We start from the raw sequence: 13,653 nt of genomic DNA, 5'->3' as shown, positions 1-13,653 counted from the left end.
TTGTACTCTTTTTTTGTGAATACGCAAAAGGCTTGCATATCATTTCATTGATAGAAGGAGTTTAGGAGAAGTACAGGGGGAGTGAGCATCGCGGACCGCGTACACAAAAGGGCACGTCCACAGATGCTCGAGCAGAAGATGTTGCGGTGTTCAGCCTAGAAGCTCAAAATGCTAACTCTCTGGAATAACTATGTTGATCCCTTTGGCGCCGGCCTTGGCCCATAGGCGTATGTCATCCTTAATGTCATGCACTAGGCGGGAGATGGAGGGTTGCAACGAGTCTAAGAAGCAATTATTCTAGTGTTTCCAAATCGACCAGGTCGTGGGAAGCATGAGGGATGTGGTACCTTGGTGAAGAGCAGAAGGTACAGTGTCGAGGGAGGTCGCACCAATCCGGGAAAGGCGTTGCCGGGTTGGGCACGGTGGCAGTTGAGCGGCGCCAGGGGAGGATCTCATACCAGATTGTGCGCGGGAAGGGGCAGCCAACCATGAGGTGTCATTTTGTATTAGAGAGAACGTCAAGATGACGCAAAGTACAAGCAAAGGCTGAAAGGCCAAATCTAGCAAAACGAAAATCTAGCAAAAAAACCTATGGCCTAGCTAACAAAAACCCACCAAATAAGTAAACAACGGTGCCTACAGTGGATCAAAACGGCGGCAACATTAGGAGAACTTGCGTGCCGCAACAGGATCACACCTTGGCCTTGCCTCCTTCCAAAGGCTAGGCTCATGGAGAATGGAATCCACCAGTTCTTGGCAATTCAGCCTCTATTCTCAAACCCGCTGACATTGGGAAGCAACCAAATCTTCCACATTGTTAAAATCATGCCATCATAACTCTTGAACAGCTAACTCTTGACATCTTGGTTATATTTTTCTTCTTCTCCTGGTTCAGATCATGCCATCATAACAAGTGTTGAGGTCCTTTGTTAGCTTATTTTTAAATAAACACCTTGCCTAGCTCTTAAGATCGTGTTGTTGCAGCGCTCAGGAAAACAAATTTACCTTACTATACTGTTAAATATGTTTCCTTGCATTAGTAATAGTTCTGTTGTCAATGCATGCAATGTTCTACTAATGTTGTTGTCACCATTGGTCCCTTCAGTGTCGATACATTAAAAATAAACTTTGCTGATGCAATTGCCTTTTTACATATTTGGTACAATATAACTTTGTCTATCCACCTAAAATATCAAGGTTTAATCAGATGCTAGTAAGCCATGAAATTTCTTGGACCAGTAAGCTGTGCTCATGTATTTTATAATGCCTTGAAACATGTTTGATTCTAGTGATCTCTATGTATACATTTTGCCGTTATCACTTTATTATCATTTTAACTATAGAAGCTGATATCTTGTTTCTTACCAGTGCAACAAATTGGTAAATGGCAAGACACACTAGTGCAGAACCGGGCAATAGCACCGGTTCGTAAGGCCCTTTAGTGCCGGTTCGGTAACCGGCACTAAAGTGTGGGCACTAAAGCCCCCCCCCCTTAGTACCGGTTCAGCACGAACCGGTGCTAAAGGGCAACCACGTGGCACGAGGCAGCTCCGGGGGCGCGTAGGACATTAGTACCGGTTGGTAACACCAACCGGTACTAAATGTTTGGGTGTGTTTTGGTTTTATTTTTATTTTTACTTTAATTTTATGTTTTCAATTTAATTTAGTGATTGTTTTACATTATAATGAGTTGTTAAATCATTAGGTGAAAGTACCGCAGATTAGTTTGACTGGATGCATGTGGATCCTAGCTAAGTCATCAAGTATATGCCATATCCATATTATATATACTTGATCACCTAATTAAGTGATCGAGGTAATATGGATATGGCATATACTTGATCACTTAGCTAGAATCCATCTAGTTGAAACTAATATGCGGTTTCTTTCATAAATGATATAATAACTCATTATCATCATCATCATATTAATATAAAAATTCTTGCATCATATATATCATCACCAACAACAGTTTTCATAGCTAGCTAAAAATCATCATATAATAGTCATCTCATTACCACTACTTAATCATCATATAGTCATTACCGCTATATAATGACCACCAACACTAGCTTAAAAAAGAAACATTCACTTGTACTAGAAGTAAAGATATCATCGAGTTCAACATGGTAATGATATTATAAGCGTTCATAACACCACAAAAGCAAATCACTCTTTGAGATTAAGTTCAGGACGAAGAATACGGACATGAGAGGACAAGTACTAAGAGCATGAACTAGCTAATCACTCATGCTGCTCTCTTTTATGTAAAATAACATAGAACATGTATAGCTTTCCTGATTCATCATATTGGAGCATGCAGATAAACCTGTCTCCTAATCGTGGGTTGCGCTTCTGGTTGCTGCCCCTAGTACTTCTCTGCGATTGTTCACAATTTTGCTCCAGTCTTTTACTATTAAGCATTCCTCGCTATTAGAAATCCTGAATGCACTAAAGTGCATTGTAGGATATCTTAGCCGTAAGCTAACAATATTCATGGTACCTTTAGTCTCGATCCAATCAGGCACAACATTCATCGGGAGTCCCTGTTGAAGAACATCGTATAGTAACATACTTAGCAATGAAGTTTAGCTTAAAAAATAATGTATGCAAAAGATGCACTCAGGAGAAATAGTAGAAATCTTACCATCTTTCCTAAATATATGTGACCGTAGTTCAGTACGAACACTATTGGTCACACGTTTTGAGTACTAACATTTCTAAGTGCAGGAAAAAAATTGTCTTGACAGCATCAAGATCCTCAAGCCATGAAACATAATGACTTGTCTCCTCGCAGTTTAGTTCAGCCCCGGGACAGTGGACGGTCCTGTCTACCAAGCGCCGGACATGTTTGCTTGATTGGAAATAAGCTGTCAATATAAATTACTTGTCAACTCTTTTTGAATAAACAATATCGAAGACATAAATATGATTGAGAAACTCACATAATGGTAGAACTGGAGGCGTCTGCACATCGACACAGATGTCTCTATTACCTTCAATATCATCTTCCGGACGAATATCGAAAGATGATAACCATATCAGGCTCAAATACATAAGCCTTGCATAGTGCTTGCCAAGTTTTGCATTCAAAATAGGTGTATGTGTCTGCATTGTATAATTTGACGTTGAAGGTATAACCATGCTCGGTCTTCAAGTAAACTTTTTTTTACCTCCATAATTTTGTTAGGACTGAAACCTATCTTATGCAAGACAAAAATTCTTGCATAGCAGGGGATACGCTAATAGAATAGTGAAAAAATTAAAATTAAAAGTTGAAGCAAATGAAGCATAAGTCATGTTTAATTATGAAAAAAGACTTGTCGTTCTGACTTATTGTATCCACTTCGAAGTTCTCATCTAGCTTGATGTTGAAGCGCCTATCATCAATTAGAAAATTTATGCCGCATAGGCCGCGCTGGTCTTCGCAATATTCGCACATAATGAAATCGTATTCGTCGTCAGACGACATTCCTATGTTCATAGGTGAAACATTAAACACTTATTAGTTCTATTAATTCAACTAATTCAACTAGTTCTGTTAATTCAACTAGTTCAACTAATTAATTCAACTAAGCACTTACGAAAAATATATGTAAATAAAGTAGCTCAACTAATTCAACTAACTAGTTCAACTAATTAATTCAAGTAATTCAACTAAACTAGTTTTATTAATTTTCTTACTAAAAATAAGGTAGCTAGTTCTGTATAGTAAATGTTAATTAGATAATCAAATCTCATATAACTAAATTAAATATATATCTAACATATAATTTATATCTAATTCATCTAATATTTGACATTAATATCTAACATATGTTCACATATAGGTGAAACATTAACAATTTGACATGCATTAATCTAAAAAACAGAAACAGAAAATAAGTAAAAAAATATGTGTGTGTGTGCGCGCGCGTGCGTGTATGTGCTTGTGTGTGTGTGTGTACGATCGAGGGCGGCGGCGGGGGCGATACGGCAACGACGGGGGCGGCGGGGGCGACGGCGAGCGGCGAGGGCGGCGGCGACGACGTACGGCGCGCGGCGGGGGCGGCGAGCGGTGGGGCGGCGCGAGACGGCGACGACGGGCGGCGGGGGCGACGGCGAGCGGCGGGGGCGGCGACGACGACGTATGGTGCGCGGCGGGGATGGCGACGACGGGCGACGAGGGCGGCGCGCGATGGGCGACGGCGCGGCGGCGGCGACGATGATATCGGGCGATGAAGCTAGTTGGATAGAAGACGGGTGGCGCGCGGATGAAAACTGGATTTTTCCTAAGTGCCATATATATAGGAGGGACCTTTAGTACCGGTTGGTGGCTCCAACCGGTACTAAAGGCCAATTTTGGCCAGGTCAAGAGACGGGAAGCGGACCCCTTTAGTACCGGTTTGTGGCTCCAACCGGTACTAAAGGCCCCCCATTAGTACCGGTTGGAGCCACGAACCGGTACTAAAGGTGTTGCGCTGCCACCCGCGGTGCACAATGTTTAGTCCCACCTCGCCGAGCGAAGGGCAGCTGCACTGGTTTATAAACCCAGCCGCGGCTGCTCCTTCGAACTCCTCTATATAGAAGGCTTCTCGGCCTAACTATGGCGCGCTGCCATGTGAGTCTGCCGGACCTTCTGGGCCTGAATTTGCACACCCTAGGTCTGGTAGGCCCACTGGACAGCGCCCCAACAATTTTTTTATAGTTTTTTCTTTTTTGCATTATTTATTTTCTTCTATTTATTTTTGAGTAATTTTTATATAGTTTTTTTCTTTTCTGCATTATTTATTTTCTTCTATTTATTTTTGAGTAATTTTTATATAGTTTTTTTTCTTTTTTGCTTTATTTATTTTCTTCTATTTATTTCTGAGTAATTTTTTTCTGTATTTAGTTTCTTTGTGACCCTCTCTACTCTTTCACACATGCTATGTAGGTGAAATGATGATACCATGGCAAGTTTCAACATTTTCAGAGTTCATTTTGTAGTGATTTTCAATTTCACGATCATTTAGCTCTCTAAACAATTCGGTAAATGACTGAAAAACAGCAAATGATGTCAGAACGTGTTGGAAATTGATAATGTCGCTTTGAATGTTGCATAATGAACACAAAAGAAGTCGGGATTTCAAATAAGTATAAAAACATTGAAGTGTCCGTGTACTCAGATAAGTTCTCGTCCGAAACCCTGATACTCCGAAAGACATTGTCAAGTTTGTACACGAAGTGCGTCCAGTTTTGGCCGTGACCCTCTCTACTCTTTCGCACATGCTATGCAGGTGAAATGATGATACCATGGTAAGTTTCAACATTTTCAGAGTTCATTTTGTAGTGATTTTCAATTTCACGGTCATTTAGCTCTCTAAACAATTCGGTAAATGACTGAAAAACAGCAAATGATGTCAGAACGTGTTGGAAATTGATAACGCCGCTTTGAATGCTGCGTACTGAACGCAAAAGAAGTCGGGATTTTAAATAAGTATAAACAACATTGAAGTGCCCGTGTAACAGATGAGTTCTTGTCCAAAACTCTGATACTCCGAAAGACATTGTCCGGTTTGTACACGAAGTGCGTCCAGTTTTTGCAGTGACCCTCTCTACTCTTTCGCACATGCGATGCGGGTGAAATGATAATACCATGGCAAGTTTCAACATTTTCAGAGTTCATTTTGTAGTGATTTTCAATTTCACGGTCATTTAGCTATCTAAACAATTCGGTAAATGACTGAAAAATAGCAAATGATGTCAGAACGTGTTGGAAATTGATGACGCCGTTTGAATGCTGCATACTGAACGCAAAAGAAGTCGGGATTTCAAATAAGTTTAAAAAACATTGAAGTTCCCGTGTAACAGATGAGTTTTCGTCCGAAATCCTGATACTCCGAAAGACATTGTCCAGTTTGTACACGAAGTGCGTCCAATTTTTGCCGTGACCCTCTCTACTCTTTCGCACATGCTATGCGAGTGAAATGATGATACCATGGAAAGTTTCAATATTTTCATAGTTCATTTTGTAATGATTTTCAATTTCACGGTCATTTAGCTTTCTAAATAATTCGGTAAATGATTGAAAAACAACAAATGATGTCAGAACGTGTTGCAAATTGATGACGCCGCTTTGAATGCCGCGTACTGAACGCAAAAGAAGTTGGGATTTCAAATAAGTTTAAAAAACATTGAAGTGCCCATGTAACAGATGAGTTCTCGTCCGAAACCCTGATACTCCGAAAGACATAGTTCAGTTTGTACACGAAGTGCGTCCAGTTTTTGCCGTGACCCTTTCTACTCTTTCGCACATGCTATGTGGGTAAAATGATGATACCATGGCAAGTTTCAACATTTTCATAGTTCATTTTATAGTGATTTTCAATTTCACGGTCGTTTAGCTCTCTGAACAAATCGGTAAATGACTAAAAAACAGCAAATGATGTCAGAACGTGTTGGAAATTGATGACGTCGCTTTGGATGCTGCATACTGAATGCAAAAAATTTCTGGAGTTCAAATAAGTTTAAAATACATTGAAGTGCCCGTGTAACAGATGAGTTCTTGTCTGAAACCCTGATACTCCGGAAGACATTGTCCAGTTTGTACACGAAGTGCGTCCAGTTTTTGCCGTGACCCTCTCTACTCTTTCGCACATGCTATGCGGGTGAAATAATGATACCATGCCAACTTTCAACATTTTCAGAGTTCATTTTGTAGTGATTTTCAATTTCACGGTCATTTAGCTCTCTAACAAATCGGTAAATGATTGGAAAACAGCAAATGATGTCAGAACATGTTGGAAATTGATGACGTCGCTTTGAATGCTGCATACTGAACACAAAAAGTCCGGAGTTCAAATAAGTTATTAAAAATAAAAAAGAGGTGCAATGCTGGTTAATTAGTTTCAAGCCTTTCGGAATAGTGTAGGCTGCACTGCACATAGCTCCGTGCAATCTATGCTATTCCGAAAGACTTGAAGCTAAGCAATGTGCAGGTGAGTATTGCGCCTCTCCTTCATCGTCTCTGCACTCACGGCTTATAAACCGCTCATACTGCCTCTTTCTTGGTGAGGTGGGACTAAAAATCAGCTTACTAAGAAACTCTAGTACCGGTTCATGCCATGAACCGGTACTAAAGGTCTTCGTGGGGCCCCAGCCTGACCACAGCCTGACACAGCCTCATTAGTACCGGTTCGTGGCATGAACCGATACTAAAAGTTGCCCATGAACCGGTACTAATGATGTCCGCCCGCCTAGCCGTTGGAACCGGCACTAATGGACACATTAGTGCCGCCTCAAATTCAAACCGGCACTAATGTGCTTCATATTTGACCCTTTTTCTACTAGTGACACCTCTAATTGCAGCTATAGATGCCGCCTCAAGGAACTGTATGGTTCTCCTGATTGAGGTATTGTACCTTCGTCTTAGCCTTGTCAAGTTCTTCAATTTTGATGAGTCCAGTTTCTATGTAATGACAAAAAAAATTCTCACTGAAGATGAGAACTTTCAACATCCTATGCTGGCCTTTTTTTTGAGTTACGTCCTATGCTGGCCTTTGTTTTGTGCACAATGACAATTTGTTCCACTTGAAGTAGACACTTTATTAACCATTTATTTTTTGAATTTGTGGTCAACGTGGTTACCACAAGTATGATGACAGTGAACTCAACCAGATGAACTAGTTGAAAATTAGTGCTGAACTGGTAACACTATGGTTGCTATTTATACCTGAAAGTGGAGAAATTTGAAATGCTACCCTGTAAATCTTTATTACTGACTTACCCAGGTTATCTTAAGGACATACATTTAACATCTGTTTCTGTGATAGGCTGGTGCTGATCGCATGGGAGCTTTAACCTATGCTATGGAAAATATCCATTCTGAAGAACTTGTTTCAAGTGACTTCGTCAATTACATTATGGAGGATGTTCCTGCCAACCGTTTTGTTCCTGATGAAGTAAGATTTACCTCTTTGACATTAAATGCTGGTTGAGTTCTGTTTTTCTAGAGTTCTAGTAAGCCCTGCGACATGGTGTACACACGCAATGTTTTTTAGAACCCTAGCAAGTTGCAATCCTCACATAAACTTTAGGAATTCTAGGGAGAACAGAAAACGCTCTTCTCTCAACTTTTTTTAGTATAATGGAAGCTTTTATTACCCCTTGCCTCTGCATCATAGATGCATATGCGTATATCTTAACTTATTACAATTTTTATTATAAAGTAGGTAGATATTGGCCTCATCTGAAAGTGGGCGACACCAACAACATCACGAAAACCAAAAAGCGGAAAGAGCAAACAATACGTGTTTTTTCTAAGGGATGTAGTGTTTGTTTAAGGAACTGGTTAGCCACTCCAGCCTCTTGGTGCCAACCTCCATTCGCTCCTTGTGCTGTGACCATTGTAGGACAACCAGCCGACCACAAAGCAGGGTTCTAAAACTTGCTGGGGGTGATCAACCTTGCCACGGCAATTTGGCAACAAACTGCATGTTTACTAAGCCATCTAGCCTGGCAAATGTGGTGTTAGGCAGAGATGTTGAGCTACTTAGGCACAGCCACACCACTGTTCCAAGCAACGATTATAGGTCAAAATTCTGAACGAGCAAGTTGTTGGCTAATGATTTGGTACAAACGATTATAGGTCAAAATACCTACTCCAGTATTTCTAGAGACAATGGCTCGGGAATGCGTCAATATTAATTACAAGGGCTCGGCAATGAGTATTCTGTTCTTGCTACCAGACAAGACAGAAAAGAGAAGTTGCCATTTATTATCAAAGTTGCCTTTCCAAGTATTTTCAGAACAATATGTCTCAAATGCAAGACAATTTCGTGTTACTTGAATTAAATAACTGTTAAGTAATATCAATTCAAGATTTAATACCATTTTGCGCAAGAATATACAAGGAAATTTTATCTATGTTATGTAGTATAAGTTTGAAGTTTAGAAATCAGTACCATCTTGCCAGTTATTACCGATGAAAATGTGACTTTCCTGGTGGGTAAGGGTGGAAACTGGTATGGTTATCTGTATATGTTAGCAAAAAGATTTTTGTATAAACGAGATCCATATTTCCATACCTTTACGTCACAATTTTAAATATGTTCGTTAAAATCTATCTATTCTTGTGCATCTGAACTCTTCATAAATTTCAATATCTTGATGATTCAGGATGAGCCTGAGTCTAAAAGGAAAGTTAAAGCGGAAGGCTTTAAGAAACTTGCAGACTGTAGTTTCAAGCAGGAGGATTATCTTAGTGCAGCAAAATCCTACACTGTGGTATATTAAAGCAACATATACTTTCCCATATTTCATCTTATATTTGTCCTTTCCCATATTTCATCTTGTCCAATATCATAATTGATTGTGTACCTCTTTTTTCAAGCTCTATGCCTTAAGCAGACATGGTTCCTGGATTTACTTTTGATCATAAATATTCTTTTGGAAAAACTTATCTAACTACCCAAATTTTCACACTGAAGACTGAACTAGGTAGTTGTTTTCAATGATTTTGAATCTAGTGTGGCAAGGTCCATATCCGTAGGGTCGGCAGCTATTAGACAGTGCTGATTTTGTTACAAATCATAGGGAGAATTGAGACAATAATGTGCTTCCCAAGTCATAAACATGACAAGGGAAGATTATCATAGTGTGCTAATCTAATGATGCTGAATTTGTTTGAGCATAAATTCAGTGTTTTGTTTACAACTCAATTGCCATATACTCGTATAAAACTGTTGTTTATGAGTTACTGCTATCTGCACTGGTCAAGAGTCAAGACATCGTGTATAAGGAATGGGTGAAGAGATAAAAAGCATCATGATATTCATTTGTAGGAAGACACGTGGAATTATAAATATAAGTACCTTTTTTATTCATGTTGGGCATGGTGGTAACTGTATGTTGAGTGCCTTGTTTTCATTGTTGCTCATTCTTGCTTTAGTCAAGTAATCATCTATACTATTTCAGATCTCTTTCCAGCCATGTGCATGCTGATTTGCTACCTCGTTGTTCACAAATTCTGAACAGTTTATTTATTTATTTATTTTATGGTCACTATTGATTTGAGTTGTTGGCTGTAGGCAATAAGGTTTGATCCCAACAATGCAACATTGTACTCAAACAGGAGCCTTTGTCGGCTTCGCATGGGCGAGGGGGACAAGGCTTTGTTGGATGCTAACAAATGCAGAAAATTGCGGCCTGACTGGCCAAAAGCCTGTTACCGGCAGGGTGCAGCTCTGATGTTGCTCAAGGTTACATAGAAGATACTGACGGATGTTTTTCCTTCTTTGTCAGTTTGTCTGCTAAATCTTTTTGACCATTGACTAGTGGTTTACCATCAGGATTACAAGGGTGCACGCGAACATTTCTCGGATGGACTCAAGTTGGACCCGGCCAACACTGAGATGGAGGACGCATTACGGTATCCCATCTGCCTAACTGTTTTTTTTCGTTTGGGCAGAACCTTCATTGGTTACATTATGAATTTTTAAGATGTCCTTTCGTTATTGGTGGTTAACTAGACGTGTACTGAACTCCATGTTTCAGCCCATCTTATCGTTAGTTACAGACTTATATATAGTGTTATTCATTTTTTTTAGGTTTTACTGTATTGGTCACTTAACTATGCCGTAGATAACAACCTGTCTTTACCTTAAGAAATTGGGGATGTGTTAATTAAGCTCTGTCTATTTTCAGTTCCTGTATATGACCTTAGATTATTGCTCTTTTTTTTGTTGTTTTTATCAAAAGAAATATGCCTGGCCTTTTCTTGTCCACATTTTTATTGTGCATTTGCTCCAAAAGTGTTACTAGTTGCAATACGCAGGAAAGCTCATGATGCCATGAAAGATGTCTCGCAGCCCCAAGGTAGGGCAACTGTCCGAGTGTTGCAGGGAGGAGTTCTGGATCTGGTCTCTAGTCGGGTTTTCATTGAGCTTTTCACCTTTTGAGCTGCCTGTCGTTGAGTGTCTCGCCTTTTGCTTAAAGACTTTCAATTCCTGAACTAAGTAATCTGTTGAATTCCTGAACCAAGTAGTCTGTTGGGATATCAAGTAATCTGATGGGAATCAAGTAATTCTGTCATGCTTGCATGCATAAATATCTAGTTGATGTTCTTTGATTTATATTGCCTTTCATCTCTCTTATCTCACGGTCTGGGTGTAGTAAGAGCATCTCTAAACCATCCAAAAAATCACTTGACTGCAAAAAAAAACAGCCTTCGGCGTTACACCGACCTATCCCCTAAAATATCAGGAATGGAGCTCCCAGTAATCATCTTCTCTCCCCATTATTAGGGGGATTTTGCACACAGCAAAAAAAATCAAAAAAAAAATAGGTGGGGGGGGGGGGGGGGATCTTTCCATCTACAACCACTACCTAGATCCAGGCTCAGCCGATGCACATCCAGCCTTCTCACGTGAGATTTGCTGCCTAGATCCACACTCATCCCCATCTCACACCATGGCAATTATTTCATGTACCTGCCATTCAAATTTGAATTATATTCATTAAAGGCCTATATATGCATTTACTATTTTAAGTTCAACAAGCAAACTCGTGAAATTTCAAATTTTGACATGATACATATAATTGTGTGAAAAAATTAAAGGCCAACCGAAGAAGTAGGAGTCGTTTCACATCCAAACCTACCTTGTTTCGTCTCAAAACCTAATTTCTTCCTCGAAGATGGTCTGGTTTGTAAGCAGTCCATGTTACAACATTTGTGAAGCATTCTCAAAATTTTACCGAAGCCTTTAGTAGACATATCATGACACAATGCCAAACTCTTGGGATTTCTGTGCTTCATTTGATTTTATTAGAATAAAAAAGCAACTGGTGTATGGGACAAAGCCCTTTTCTTGCCGGCATTTTACACGGGGGGTGCAAGGTGTAGAGCCCCAGTAATTTAGTAAATAATAGTGAAAATAACAAAAGAAATAACAGTAGCGGGTACCCGGGCCACTTGTACTTCGGTCAATCATGCGTGGTCGAAATATTGTGTTCTGATTGGTTGATATCGGCATCCCAGATCGCCTTGGTCTACTCCTTCTCTTCTCCTCCTCTTTTCTCCTAATGCAGCAACGCATCCCGAAATAGGCTTTCACCCCACTATATAGATATAGCAACCACTCGATACAACAATGAGTACAATGCTGGGGCAAACAACACAAGCATGCCCAGAAGAAACAAAAGAGAAAGAAGAGAGAAAATAATGTCAGCAACATCGGATCAATGAAAACGATGATGACCCGCAATCGCTGCGCCCACTGGAGAGTTACCGCCTCACTCCTAGCACCTTGAACCTCCGCATACCAAGCAACACCTTCAGGAAGGAACACGACGACGATGTTGCTGCTCGAAAAAAATCCTAGGGTTTCCCCCGGTATGCAGAAGGCGTGGGGAAGGGGAATACCCGACGCCCTTTGGGAAGGAACGGCTGTGCCCAAGGGCGTCACCGCATCGGTGCCAGCAAGCCAACGGGGAGTTCTCCCATCCGCCAAACACCCACATCCCTGAATGGTCCAACGCGCTCCATCAATCATGTCGCCCACCAGCATGCGCCACCGCGGTCTTGTCATCATCACTGCCGCTGCACTATGGTCAACGAAGCGAGACCGACGAAGCTGAGAGGGAGCAGCCGGGAATGAGGAGCGACAGCGTCAGCAGCCATGCGGGAGGGGACAACCTCCACCGCCCTCGGCGGTCACCGATCGGACGCAGCAATAGGAGCACACCAGGCCCTCTAGTCCTGGCTGAGCCCGAAAGGGGCTCGTGAAGCTCCCATCTGAAGGAAATATGCGCTAGAGGCAATAATAAAGTTGTTATTTATATTTCCTTATATCATGATAAATGCTTATTATTCATGCTAGAATTGTATTAACCGGAAACTTGATACATGTGTGAATACATAGACAAAACACAGTGTCCCTAGTATGCCTCTACTAGACTAGCTCGTTAATCAAAGATGGTTAAGTTTCCTAACCATAGACATGTGTTGTCATTTGATGAACGGGATCACATCATTAGGAGAATGATGTGATGGACAAGACCCATCTGTTAGCTTAGCATAATGATCGTTAAGTTTTATTACTATTGCTTTCTTCATGACTTATACATATTCCTTTGACTATGAGATTATGCAACTCCCGAATACCGAGGAATACCTTGTGTGCTATAAAACTTCACAACGTAACTGGGTGATTATAAAGATTCTCTACAGGTATCTATGAAGGTGTTTGTTGGGTTGGCATAGATCAAGATTAGGATTTGTCACTCCAAGTATCAGAGAGGTGTCTCTGGGCCCTCTCGGTAATGCACATCATGATAAGCCTTGAAAGCAATGTGACTGACGAGTTAGTTGCCGGATGATGCATTACGGAACGAGTAAGAGACTTATCAGTAACGAGATTGAACTAGGTATTAAGATACCGACGATCGAATCTCGGGCAAGTAACATAGCGATGACAAAGGGAATGACGTGTGTTGTCATTACGGTTTGACCGATAAAGATCTTCGTAGAATATGTAGGAACCAATATGAGCATCCAGGTTCCGCTATTGGTTATTGACTAGAGAGGTGTCTTGGTCATGTCTACATAGTTCTCAAACCCATAGGGTCCGCACGCTTAACGTTCGATGACGCTTTGTATTATATGAGTTATGTGATTTGGTGACTGAATATTGT

At 40.7% G+C, this 13,653-nt stretch overlaps 1 pseudogene; it reads left to right on the top strand.

Annotated features, from left to right (window-relative positions):
* LOC125526422 (uncharacterized) overlaps positions 1-10,919 on the top strand; it is a 121,472-nt pseudogene extending 110,553 nt beyond the window's left edge.
* Positions 10,920-13,653: the final 2,734 nt, after the last annotated feature.

The sequence above is a fragment of the Triticum urartu genome, chromosome 1A, assembly GCF_056163025.1.
Source record: "Triticum urartu cultivar PI428250 chromosome 1A, HENAU_Tu73, whole genome shotgun sequence".
In the NCBI taxonomy this organism is placed as follows: domain Eukaryota; kingdom Viridiplantae; phylum Streptophyta; class Magnoliopsida; order Poales; family Poaceae; genus Triticum; species Triticum urartu.
Note: the sequence above shows the minus strand (reverse complement) of the source record. Positions and strands in the feature narration are given on the sequence as shown.